This window comes from Pan paniscus, chromosome 2 (assembly GCF_029289425.2).
Source record: "Pan paniscus chromosome 2, NHGRI_mPanPan1-v2.0_pri, whole genome shotgun sequence".
Classification (NCBI taxonomy): domain Eukaryota; kingdom Metazoa; phylum Chordata; class Mammalia; order Primates; family Hominidae; genus Pan; species Pan paniscus.
Window position 1 is genome coordinate 11,045,525 of NC_085926.1, and position 13,065 is coordinate 11,058,589.

The following is a 13,065-nucleotide window of genomic DNA, read 5'->3' on the forward strand; positions in this document are numbered from 1 at the left end:
CAGGTCTAATTACTCCCACTTAATGATGCTTAGAGAAATGAAGTGACTCGCTTTAAAAAAACACTGAATGAATGCATGCATGCGTGCATGAAGGAAAATGGTACAGAGTACTCTGTGACCCTAGAGGAGCCAAAGGTGTGTGTATTGGGGGTAAGAGGGGAACCTCAGGAGACAAGCTCCAGTACCTAAGGAACTGGACATTCTCATGGTCAGGACTGTCCAACAATAGAACCAGCTGTCTTGGTAGTGAGTGAGCACCCTGTCCTTGGAGGTGTGCAAGCAGAGGGCCCCACCTTAACAGGGGTAAGAGGATGGTGGCTGGATGCCTGGGAGGGGCTGACTTTATGATTCTCCTGGCAGCAGGTGGTTTCTGAGTTGGTCCAATGGAAGAAGGGACCTGGGACATGGGGTAAGACCCACATTGGCTCTCTTTTCACCCCCACCTCATGTATCCAAGTCCTGGCCCATTGAAACATTCACTTTAAATTGGCCCTTGCACTTAAAGAATTTTTAAGCTGAAGCTTTGCAACAAAACAATGGCCTCATTAGACTTTAAAGAGGGAGGTGACCCCCAAACAGACTAATAGTGGTCATGTGGGCCTGCAGTTGGCCCCATCTGGGGCTTGAGAGCCAACTGGGACATTCAGAATCTCACCTCCTCAGCCGCAACCAGACCCCGGCTCCCCAGCCCCAGACCCCCACAGCCTGTGATGTGGGGCCCTGACCTGGGCTTCTCCCCTGCCCCACCCCATATATCTCAAAGCAGGCCTCTTCTTTCCAGTTCCCCCTGCCAGATCACTGCTAGGGTTCACCTGGCAGCCACAAGGCCAGCTTCCACTCAGTGCTCCAACCCATGGCCAGAGAGCTCTTTCTAAGGCATAGCCAGGAGGGTTTTCACCTGCTGAAAACCCTCCAACTGCCTCCTACCATGCTGATAATCAAGTTCAACTTTCTCTCCATACCCTGCAAGGCCCTGTCTGATCTGGTCTTCCACCTTCAGCCCCATCTAGCTGCCCATGCACACTCATCTGGCTGCTCTCCTCTCTGAAAATTCCATATGAATTTTAAGAACAGCTTACCAATTTACGCAAAAAAAAGAAAACCGCTGGAATTTTGATAGGGTTGCATGAATCTTTCAATTGATTTGGGGTGTATTGCCATCTTATCAATATTACCTCTTCCAATCCATGAACATAGGATGTAGAGGACTTTGCCCTCTGCCAGATGTGCCCTTTTCAACTCTCTGGTCTCCCTGATGAACTCCTGCTTCTACTCCTGGAACCCTGGAGGAATGAAGGATGCACTAACCCAAAATATGCCAGATTGGTATATTGATTACTTTGAGTTAAAAACACTGGAGTAATTGTAATTTCCAAAAGGGCTAGCTGACCCGTCTCTTCCTGCATGTAGCAAGTGATAAAGATTCCTCTGGGAGGGGGATCCTTTGCCATACCAGGGTGAGGAAATAGCCGTTGTAACCACAGACTGAGACTTAGGGGCTGCGATGGATAAATATGACTGAATATACATAACATAGTAACCCTCAACATCCACTAGTTCCACGTGCCAGTACCCCACATATCTCCTAGTGGCTCCCCTAGAAAATCTGCTGCTCCTATCAAGATTTTCTTTGTTCTGTCATTTCTTCTCAAATTTACAGTTGTCTAAAAAGTATAAAAGCATCTTGCTTTGGCCACTTCTGACTTCACTTTCTTGTGAAGATCCCTGGGTACATGTAAAACTAATACAATGTGTACACTTTCCTCTTGTTAATCTGCCTGGTGTCAATTTGGTTTCTATCCTGCATAAGAGCTAAAGGAGTTTGGAGGTGATCTCTGCCCTGCTGCAACCACCTGGAGCATCCTCTCCCCCAGAACCTTTCCCTGCACCAGGCCCTCCTCACTGTGTTCTGGGGGCCTCTGGACTTGCCCAACTGGGCACAAGAGTACCCCATTAATCTCTCCCCATTTTCATTCCCCAGCTAGAGGACAGGGACTGTTTTTCCTGACATTGCTTCCCCAGCACTGAGCACATGCCTGTTGCATTGTGAAGATTCAATGACTATGTGGATTGCAATGGCTGGCTGGAAGAACCAGTGAGAATACCTAAAGGCATATTAAACATGCTTCCCCAAAGAAACAAACAAACAAGTGTACACACAAAAGAATGAATGAACTGATGTATACACAAATGTAGGTAGATAATTAAATGACAGAGCATTCTCCCAAGCTTTGAAAGCAATGGTTCTCAACACTGGCTTCAGGTTGGAACCACCTAGGCCTCCATCTCAGATCAATCAACTCGGAATCTTTAGCGGTGGGGCTGAGCTTCACCTTTTTTTAAGTTCCTGGTGATTCTAGCATACAGTCAGGGTTGAGTGGTTCCCAAAGTGTAGTCCCGGAGCAGCAGTGTGAGCGTCACCTGGGGACCTCAGAGTTTCTCAAGCTGCATAGAAATCACTGGAATTGGGAGGCCTGGGGTGAGGGGGGAGCCTGACTATGTGTGTGTCTAACAAGTTCTCAGATGCTGCTGAGGCTGCTGGTTGGGGGGTCGCACTTTGAGATCCACAGGTCCAGAGATCTTCTTTCTCTCTAGTCCTTTAGTGAAAGAAGGGTTGGAGGAGGTGACAGATACTGCTTCCTGGTCCAGGGATGAGAAGCCCTAAAAGGGTGGGACAGAGATTGCTCTAACAATTGTTCTTTTTCTTTACTTTCCCGTTTTTGTAGATTAGGAACCTGAGACCTTGGGAGGAGCAGAAACTTGCCCAAAGCCCAGGATCAATCTTGGAAACACTGACTTAGCAGAATATTTCCTGAGCACTTGTGATGTGCCGGGGGCATATATGCTACATGCTAAGCGTTCAAGGGCCAGCCTCTTAGCTCCGCCCCGCCTCTTCCAACTTGACACCAGCACCCCAAGGTCAGAACCCTAGGGACGGGTCGGGGCTCAGCTCCAACTCACCTGGCCTGCCAAGGAAAGCAGGGCTGGGTACCAGGCATCCTGCTTCCCTCATGCCGTGATGGGAGAAGCTGATCTTCCCCCTGCTCCCTGAGCTCCCTGAAACTGCCAAAGCCCAAGGGGAACGTCAGGAGGAGCAAATGAGGCAAGGAAGCCAACTGTCGGCTCCCACTCGCAGCCATGCAGGAGACGCCTCCTCTCCCCGGCGGATGCTCAGGTCCCACACAGCCTATTTTCTTGCCTGTCGAGATGGTCTCTGGAGATGGTGTGAAAAACTCAGTTGAATGGTGAAGCAACAGCCATTTCCCTCTTCCTCCTCAATACCAGACTCTGACCTTGCTCAGGTATCAGGTGGCCTTGCGCTACAGAGGGGTGGGGGGCACGGCTCTGCCCTTGTTCCGGGGCATGACTGATCCACATCAATCATGCCATTCCATTTTCCTGGAAGTGATTGGTGGAGTCATGGGCATGGGAGCAATTATGGCCAATGAGGTGTGAGGACGAGACACGGGGAAGTGAAACTGGAAAGCTTTTTGCTCTTACAAGTAGATACTGGACCAAAAAAGAAAGAGAGAGAGATGGATGAATAGATGGATAGATGGATGGACAAACTATGAAGATAAGATAATTATAGTAAAATGCAGAGTGCTAACAGTATAATCTAGATGGTTAAGTACATAGGTGCTCACTCTATTTTTCACTCAAATTTTCTGTATGTTTAAAACTTTTCATAATGATGTGTTTTAAAAGCATGATGCCTGAGTGTCTACTAAAGCTGAATATATGCAATTCCACTCCTAGGTATATGCCTAACAGAATAACAGAAACACATACTTTTCTTTTTTCTTTCTTTCTTTCTTTTTTTTTTTTTTTTTATTTGAGACAGCGTCTTGCTCTGTCACCCAGGCTGGAGTGCAGTGGCACAATCATAGCTCACTGCAGCTTCCATCTCCTGGGCTCAGGTGATCCTCCCACTTTAGCCTTCCGAGTAGCTGGGACTTCAGGCATGCCACCATGCTCAGCTAATTATTTTATTTTTTGTAGAGATAGGGTCTTGCTATGTTGCTCAGGCTGGTCTCAAACTCCTGGGCTCAAGCAGTCCTCCTGCCTCAGCCTTCCAAAGTGCTAGGATTACAGGCGTGAGCCACCGTGTCCAGCCAGAAATGCATTCTTAACGTTCACCAAAAGATATGTGCAAGAATGTTCATAGCAGCACTATCTATAATAGCAAAAACCTGAAAACAGTCGAGTTTCTCAACAGAAGAATGAATAAATTGTGATGTATTCGTGCAATAGAATATTACATAGCATTGAGAATTAACAAATGGCAGCTACACACAACAACAGGGTAAATCACACTAATGTAATGCAGGGCAAAGACACTATAAGTACAGAATGCATGATTACATTTCTATAGAGCTCATAGCAGGCTGACTTGAACTGTGCTGTTAGATTTCAGAGATCGGTGGCCCTTATTGGAAGGTAGCAACTGGAAGGTAGGGCAATGGGAGCTCCTGCAGGGCTGGTGATATTCTGCTGGCTGAGCTGGTGCTAGTTACAGGGAAGCAACTGAGCTTCATGGTTTTTTTTTTTTTTTTTGCACCTTTCTTTATGTATGTTATGCTTCGATTAAGAGTTCAAGATGCATATGCTTGAAGGGAAGCATCCCCCTTCTCTGATTCTCCATATAGCTAGGTGTAGTGAAGATGCTGGAGTTTCTGCTGGCATCTATGATGCCAAGGAAATGAGCCAGCCCCCCAGATGGCAAAACAGATAGATGGAGGCTGAGCCTAGGTGACATTGTTCTCAACCTTGACACTGGCACAACTGTAAGAGGTGGGGACTATCATTGTTCCCATCTAATCCCCCAGGACACCGAGGCTTAGAGAAAAACTTAGAAAGTCCCCACCCCACCTCGGAGTGGCATTCTAGTTGTTCCTGAGTTAGAGGTGAGCATTCAGAATAACAATACAAGGAATGTCCCACCAAAAGAGGAGCTGGACAGTTCATTGGTGATGGAGACCACTGTGGGCTGCGGTGTCTGGGGAGCTTTCCAGCTAAGATCTTGTTTTCCAGTTCCTGCTGCTTCTCTCATTATTCACCACTCCCTTCTCCCAGCCACCCACGACCCAGTCTCTGCTCAGCCGCACGGAGTTCCCCCAAACTCTACTGCTCTTCCCCTGTTGGCCTTCGCACAGCCTGTTTGCTCTGCCTGGAGCACTCGCCTCCTTCCCTCCAGCAGCCTAACTCCAACTTCTCTCTCAGTCTTGGCGTTGGTGCTTTTCCTCCAGGAAGACATCATGGACTCTCTCTTAGGAACCTGAAGCCCATGAAGCCAGAAGAGAGACAGTAAACCCCCACACTTGCCCACCTCTGGAGAGGCAAGTCCTTGTTCAGTCCTTCCAACAACCTTCCAAGGCAGGCAACACTGGTGTTCTCAGCCACAACTGGCAGGTTAAGAAACTGAGGACCAGAGAAGACAAGAGACTTCCATGAAATCACACAGCACTCTTTCCATCAGGAGACAGGCCCTGAATTATGCCTGTAGAATTTGGCAAACACAGCAACAACGATAATGATATCCACTAAGGTTTATTTGGCATTTGCCAGGAAGGGCTCTAAAAATTTCATCTGTATTAACTCATTTAATCTTCACAACATCCCCATGAAATAAATATTATTATTGTCCCAAATTTACAAGGAAGAAACCAGAGGTGCAAACAGATGAGAAACTTGCTCTCTCAACTACCAAATATTCAACATCAAATACCAAAATACTTACTAGTCACCAAATACTGAAAGCAACCAGAAAGATCTTCCTCATCCATCAAGTCTATAGATCTTTCAAAAATCATAATTGGCAGCATCAGAATGCAGAGAAATAAACACATCAGAGACATAGTACAGATGCATAGATTGATTTTTTTAAACTTTCTGATCATAATTTGGTAACAGTATTTAGTAAGAATTCCTCTTTTTTTTTCTTTTTTTTTTTTGAGACAGAGTCTTGCTCTGTCACCCAGGCTGGAGTGCAGTGGCACGATCTCAGCTCACTGCAACCTCCACCTCCCGGGTTCTAAGTGATTCTCCTGCCTTAGCCTCTGGAGTATCTGGGATTATGGTGCCCACCACCATGCCTGGCTAATTTTCTATTTTTAGTAGAGATGGGGTTTCACCATGTTGGCCAGGCTGGTCTCGAACTCCTGACCTCAGGTGATCCACCCGCCTCGGCCTCCCAAAGTGCTGGGATTAGAGGCATGAGGCATCCTGCCTGGCCTGCGTATTCCTTTTGACTCACCAATTCTACGTCTAGGAATCTATTTCTTGGAGAAATACTCAGAGATCTTGACTCAAATTTGTACTCGAAAATATGCTTAGCAGTATCACATTGAACAACAGCAACAAAAGAAAGGAATCCACCCAGAAGTTCAGCAATAGGGTTGGTAGGATAAATGATGACACTCCCATCCCATGAAACATGACTCAGTCATTAAAAGTAATATTGTAAGAGAAAAGTAAATACCATTTTTCTAAAGTGTCTAAAATTCAAGGATGAGTAAAAACAGAATACAAAACTATATGCACACAGTATTATTTGCACTGTATTGCATGATATTATTATACACCCGAAGAATCTGTTGAGCAAGGCTAGGAGGACATGCGATGATGCCTTCCTGCTCATAACAACCCCGTGAGACAGCCGCTGCAGTATCATTCCCATTCTGCAGATGGGACCACCGAGGCATAGGAAAGTAAGGTCCTCACCAAGGCCAGGATTGTCTGACTCCAGAGTACACATTCAGGCCCACACCAGCCTCTGGGTATGACATTATGGGTGGATGGTTAAAAGTTTTTGTATACTTTTAAGAAGCTATTTTCCAAGCTATTTCCAATGAACATCTATCAATTTTATAATCAAGGACAGGAGGCAATAAAAATCATTTGTGCAAAGTGTCCAAAAAGTTCCGGAAGGCTGTACATGCCCAGGTGTTAGCGACAATTATCTCCAGCTGGCAGGAGGCCTGGAGCACTGTGGGCTCTTCATTTTGCTCTATTTTGTCACTTTTCTGCAGAAAGTGAGCATATGAGTTATTTAGAATTTGGGTGTTTGGTGCTTGGGACTTCTGTCAGGGTCTGCGGTGTCTGGAGTGGGGCCGGCTCTGATCCGGTGGAGGTACCTCTAGACCCCTGCCCACCTTCTCCCCACAAGCCTAGGCCATGGCCACCCCCGTCCCCACCAGAAAAGCATGGCACCAACACCAGCTTGTGCCTCTCCTCGTCCCCTCCCAAGAGGGCCATGTCCTTGTTCATCTGTAACTTTCAATTAACCAGGCACCAGGCTCCGGCTCAGAGGCTGAGCAAATGTTCCAAGGAGGAAAAGAAAATCCAGCCCAACAGCTCCAGGACGACGCTTCCTTTTAATTAAAGTGAGGATCATGGAGGCTCTAAAACCCTTTTCTGATGAAACGTGAAGGTGGTCAGGGAGGTGTCCTTGAGAGCAGGGCTGGGGAAGGCAGGGCAGCAAAGGTGTGGTGAGGGAGTCAGCCTCCCACCCCTGCATCCCTCATTAGGCTCCTGCAGGGCCGGGGCCTTCTAGCCGCGCTGAGGAAGGGCAGCTGATGTCAGAGGGCCCTGATAATTAGAATCCAGGACCCCCGAGAGGGCTGCCACAGGTTGGTTGCTAACACTATCTGTTAGGGGTGTTTGGGAGGGGAGAGTGTGTGCAGATCAAATCTGGAAACGAGGCTCTGGGCTTGGCCCCAGCAGAACTCCAGGCTTCCTTGCTCCTCCTGCTCCCAGGGTCAGCCTGGCTTCTCTGGTTTTCTGTTTGAACAGAAGGGAGGGAAGGAAGGACCGTGCTCACTTCTCTTGAGCCCATTTCTCAGAGGCCCTCAGAGGAAGGATGTACCCAGCCCCAGCTCAGAGGAAAGAAGGCCCTTGCCTTTGTGTCTCACTCACATCACGCCCTGCTGCATGGCTGGAGATTTCCGCAAGATGGTGAATGGTGGTCATGGTGGTGGCTGCAGTCATACAGCCAAGGTCTGTGGAATGTAACTACTGCTCCAGCGGGGCATCAATAAGACGGCGGATTTGGCAGCTTGGCCTTCGTGGGTTTGAATCCCGACTCTGCTACTCCCTAGCTATATCACTGAGGGCAACTTAATTCCCCTCTCTGGGCCTCATCTTCCTCATCTGTAAAACGGAGCTGACAGTGACGCCTGCCTCACAGAGCTGTGTTGTGAGGATTAAATTAGTGAACATGTGTAAAGTGTAAGAACAGTGTCTGGTTCACCTGCCCTCAATTAATGTCAGCTGTTACTAAGACATTTTACATTTATTCAGATTAACTCATTAATTCTTCCCAATACCCCACATGGTAGTCACTCTCATTACCCCTCTTAGTACATGCAAAAATAGGCAAAGAGAGGCTAAGAAATTTGCCCAAAGTCACACACCTTTTACTAAGGAGAAAAGCCAGTATTCCAACCCAGGCCCTGTGGCTCCATAGCCCACGGGCTTGGCTATCATTTTATTTAATATTCTGCTCCTCGTTGTGGACGTATAGATGTAGGCATGGATGGTATTCTGTAGCAAATTTTTACAAGATGGCGAATATTAAGGGAGTGGTTGGCAGAGTTGAATGGGCAGGGGCTCTGGGATCAGGCCAGCTTGAGCTCAAGCCTTGGTTCTGCTGCTTTCTGGGTGTGTGCCTTGGAGCAAGACACTTTTCCCTCCTTCCTCGTCTGTGAAATGAGACTCATAGTCGAGTCCCTTCTGAGGGAGGTAATGGAGTAAGAGGAGGTGAGCAATGGTCTCAGGAGGGGTTGTGGGAGGGGAGAGGGAGGAGGAGCACAGGGAAAGGGCCTGTCCCCTGTGGGTTCCAGACCCCTGCCCCTGAACAGGCTGCCTTTCCTCCTCTGCTCCCTTCCCTTACAGCAGCCCAGAGCCCACAGCGCAGCCAGAGGCAGAGCCCCAAAGCCCCAACCAGCATACAACTCAAAGTGATGAACTCTGGCTTTGGATCCCAGCAAGGGCGTCGCTGGCAGCTGGAAGGGGTGCTGCTAAGGGCCGCTGGAATGGGAAGGGTCCAGTGAGGACACCTGTCACTGGACCATCTGGGTCCTGAGGATACTCCCAGGAACACACTTGTACCCAATGCCTCTTCTTCTTCACCTGGCTCCTCCCTATCTTCCACCTTCCGGCCCGCCCCCTCCAGTCCAGCCTCTACACTGCAGCAGAGGGATTAGTCTAAAATGCAGATCTTATCAGGTTGTTTTCTGGCCTAAAACCTTCCCATGGCTCCCCACCACCCAAGCTCTTTGCCTTGACCCATGAAGCCCCATCCACCTGTTCTGAGGTTGCCTGTGAGTCCCTCTTCCATCCTTTGGCCACTGCACTCTCCCCTCTCAAATGCTAAACTCCTACCACACTGGACATTTCTTTGTGCCATGTTCTTGCACCGCACTGGGGCATTTGATCTTATAGATCCCTCTGCAAGAAGCACCTTTCTCCCCTTCTGGCCACCACCACCCCCAATCAAAACACATCTTCTGGGTTTTCTCCTGTTTATTCTTCAAGGCTGCACTTAACACATTGCTTCCCTGAGGAAGCCCTTTCCATACTCCCCTGACCCAGGTGGGTCAGCTGCCCTGCTTCGTGTTCCCACAATCTCCCAAGCTTCTCTCAGGGAGCATTTACCATAGTCCATTGTAATTATTTAAGAGTGTGTCTCTTCCACTGGACACAGGGAACCCCTTGAGGATAAGGACTGATTTTGAGTTGCTTATTATTGAAATTATGATGCTTGAGACAGAGAAGGGGCTAAAGGGTCTGCTGGGTGGATGGATGGATGGATGGATGGATGGATGAGACCATGGCAGGTAGGTGGGTGGGTTGGTGGATGGATGGATGAATGGATGGGTAGGTGGATGAATGGGTGAGTGGATGGTGAATGGGATGGATGGATGGAGGCATGGTAGGTAGGTGGGTGAGTTGGTGAATCGATGGGTGGGTGGGTAGATGGATGGAAGGATGGAAGCATGGCAAGTAGGCGGGTGAGTGTTTGGTGAATGGATGGGTGGGTGGGTAGATGGATGGAAGGATGGAAGCATGGCAGGTAGGTGGGTGAGTGTTTGGTGAATGGATGGGTGGGTGGGTGGATGAATGGATGGATGGAAAGATGGAAGCATGGCAGGTAGGTGGGTGGGTTGGTGAATGGATGGGTGGATGGATGAATGGATGGGTGGATGGATAGGTGGATGGATGGATGGGTAGATGGATAAATGGATGGATGAATGGGAGCATGGCAGGTAGGTGAGTGGGTGGGTGGGCGGATGGATGGATGGGTGGTTGGACGAATGGGAGTATAGGCAGGTAGGTGGGTGTGTGCATGGACGGATGGGTAAGTGAGGAAACAGAGGGAATGATACATTGGTGGATGAATAATAAGAAAACAGATAATAAAATAAATGGTGGAAGAATGGATGGGTGAGTAGGTGAATGGATGGATAGATGAATGATGAGAAGGCTGGATGGATGCACAGACAGACAGACGGATGGATGGATACAGTCCTTCCTCAATCGTTAGAGAGAGAAAAGCTCCAGTCTTTGGATTTCAAGGTTTGGAAGGTCATTATACCTCTCCCAGCCCTTAACTTTAATGGTCACAATGGCAGTAACATATTTTTAAATCACGTTTTTAAAAATTAAAGTCAAATTTACATAACGTGGCCAGGCGCAGTGGTTCACGCCTGTAATCCCAGCACTTTGGGAGGCCAAGGTGGGCAGATCACTTGAAGTCGGGAGTTCAAGACCAGCTTGGCCAACATGGTGAAACCCTGTCTCTACTAAAAATACAAAAATTAGTTGGGTGTGGCGGCATGCACCTGTAATCCTAGGAGAGACTGAGGCAGGAGAATCGCGTGAACCCAGAAGGTGGAGGTTGCAGTGAGCTGAGATCCGGCCACTGCACTCCAGCCTGGGCGACAGAGTGAGAATCTGTCTCCCCAAAAAAAAAAAAGCTAACATTTTAAAGTGAACAATCCAGTACATTCACAATGTTGTACAATCACCACCTCTATCTAGTTCCAAAACATTTTCATCATTCACAGAAGAGAACCCCATTAAGCAGTTTCTTCCCATCGTCCCCTCCCTCAGCCCCTGGAAACCACTAATCTACTGTCTGTCTCTGAATTTGTCTTTTCCGGACATTTCAAAGAACGCAGTCATGCAATTTGTGACCTTTTGTGTCTAGTTTCTTAAATAAGGCTTTTTGTGGGCAATAAAAACTAGTTTCTGAGGGCGGAGAGGAATCTGTAAAGTGGGCATATGACACCCCCTGCCTGGCCACTCCTGCTTAGGAGACCAAAGCGCTCCTGGAAGCAGCAGGGGCTGACAAGCAGGTGGGGGAGGACCCCAGCGACGCAGGCTCTCCTGTGCCACTCACTAGCAGGCTGGACAGGGACTGGAGACATGCTAAGGTCCCTGGTTGCCTACCACCTGGCTTAGGGTCTGGCACTCAGTGGAAACTTAGTAAGTAGGAGCTGGAGTGGCCTTCACTGAGTGGCGTGAGGAGTGATAAAGATTCCCCCACCTCCTGGCTGTGTCGTGGTCCCAGAAGGAGCCTCTCTTTGCCATGCATCAGTCCCCACAGAGCCTTGCCGTGTGCCAGGAGCCTCAGCAAACCTCTTCACTTAATGTCCCAAACAACTCTACAGAGCGGCTATCAGAAGACGCATTAGCAGAAAGGTGGCCAAGCTGGGTTGAGTGTGTTCCCCAAGTATACAGCAACAGCCCCTGTGCTCTTTCCGCTGCAACATCCTGTCCCTTCTCTCCTCTTCCTCCTCTCTGCGGGATCCCTGCTATCGACACATGATTCAAACCCTAGGGGATTTAGGCCCCTGTGTCTCATCCACAGCACCCTTTTTCTTAATCATTTCCTGCTGCCTCCGAGCCCCAGACAGGCTCCCTCTTTTCCCGGCATCTCTCTATGCTCCCCTCTGCAGGCAGCAGCCAAAGCATCTCCATGGTACAAGTCGGCCATCTGGTGTCTACATAGAGTATAGCAGCCACAGAGGGAAATCAAGGGTGAGAATTCCCTGCCAGGGCAAGAGCACGACCTCACCTCACAGCTCAGGGAGGAAGGTGCAGGAGATGGGGCCCGAATTTAATCTGGGCTCTCCATCTGTGACTTGCCCTGTGCTAGGTGCTTTACCTGCATTGATCTCAGTTAATCCTCACCTTGGTGCCACAAGAACTACTCCTTACTGTATGTAGTAGGGGCTCCAAAATACTTGTGATAAAAGGACAAATACTCTATGATTCTACTTACATGAGATCCCTAGAGCAGTCTAATTCATAGAGACAGAAAGTAGAATGCTGGTTTCCAGGGGCTGGGTGGGGGGAACAAGGAGTGAGGGTTTCATGGGTGCAGTTTCAGCTGGGAAAGACGGGAAGAGTTCTGGAGATGGATGGTGGTGACTCTGCACAGCAATGTGAGTGGACTCAGTGCCAGCAAGCTGCGCACCTAAAAATGGTTAAATGGTAAATCGTATGTTACATATCTTTTACCTCCATTTTTTAAATAACTATATGTGAGTGAATCAGCTAAGAAGAAATGAATAAATGCATAAGTGAATTGATGAATGCATAATGAAGATAATAATACCATTTATGGAATACTTAGTATGTGCCAGTCATTGTGCAAAGTGTGTTTCAACTGAGAAGTGTTTTTATGAAGCCCCAACCCTGGCAGGCCCTGCTTGCGGCTTTTGGGATACAGCAGTGAGCTACGTTGCTACCACGCTACAGCTGACATTTTGTGGGCGAGATAGTAAACAAGGGATATTAAAATGTCAGACGGTGGTACGTGCTATAAAAGAAAAAAACGCAAAGCGAAAGGATGGAGAATGGCTTGGAGGAAGGTGGGAGAGCTCCTTCTGATGGGTGTCATTTCAGTTTCACAGATGAGGCATGGGAGGCTCGAGTGCTCACCCAGGGTCACACAGCTAGGAAGTGGTCCAGGCAGGAACTGAAGCCAGGTCTGTCAGAGCCCAGCCCTGGAGCTCCTAACCACGCCGTGACCACACCAGGGAACGGTGTTGTCTC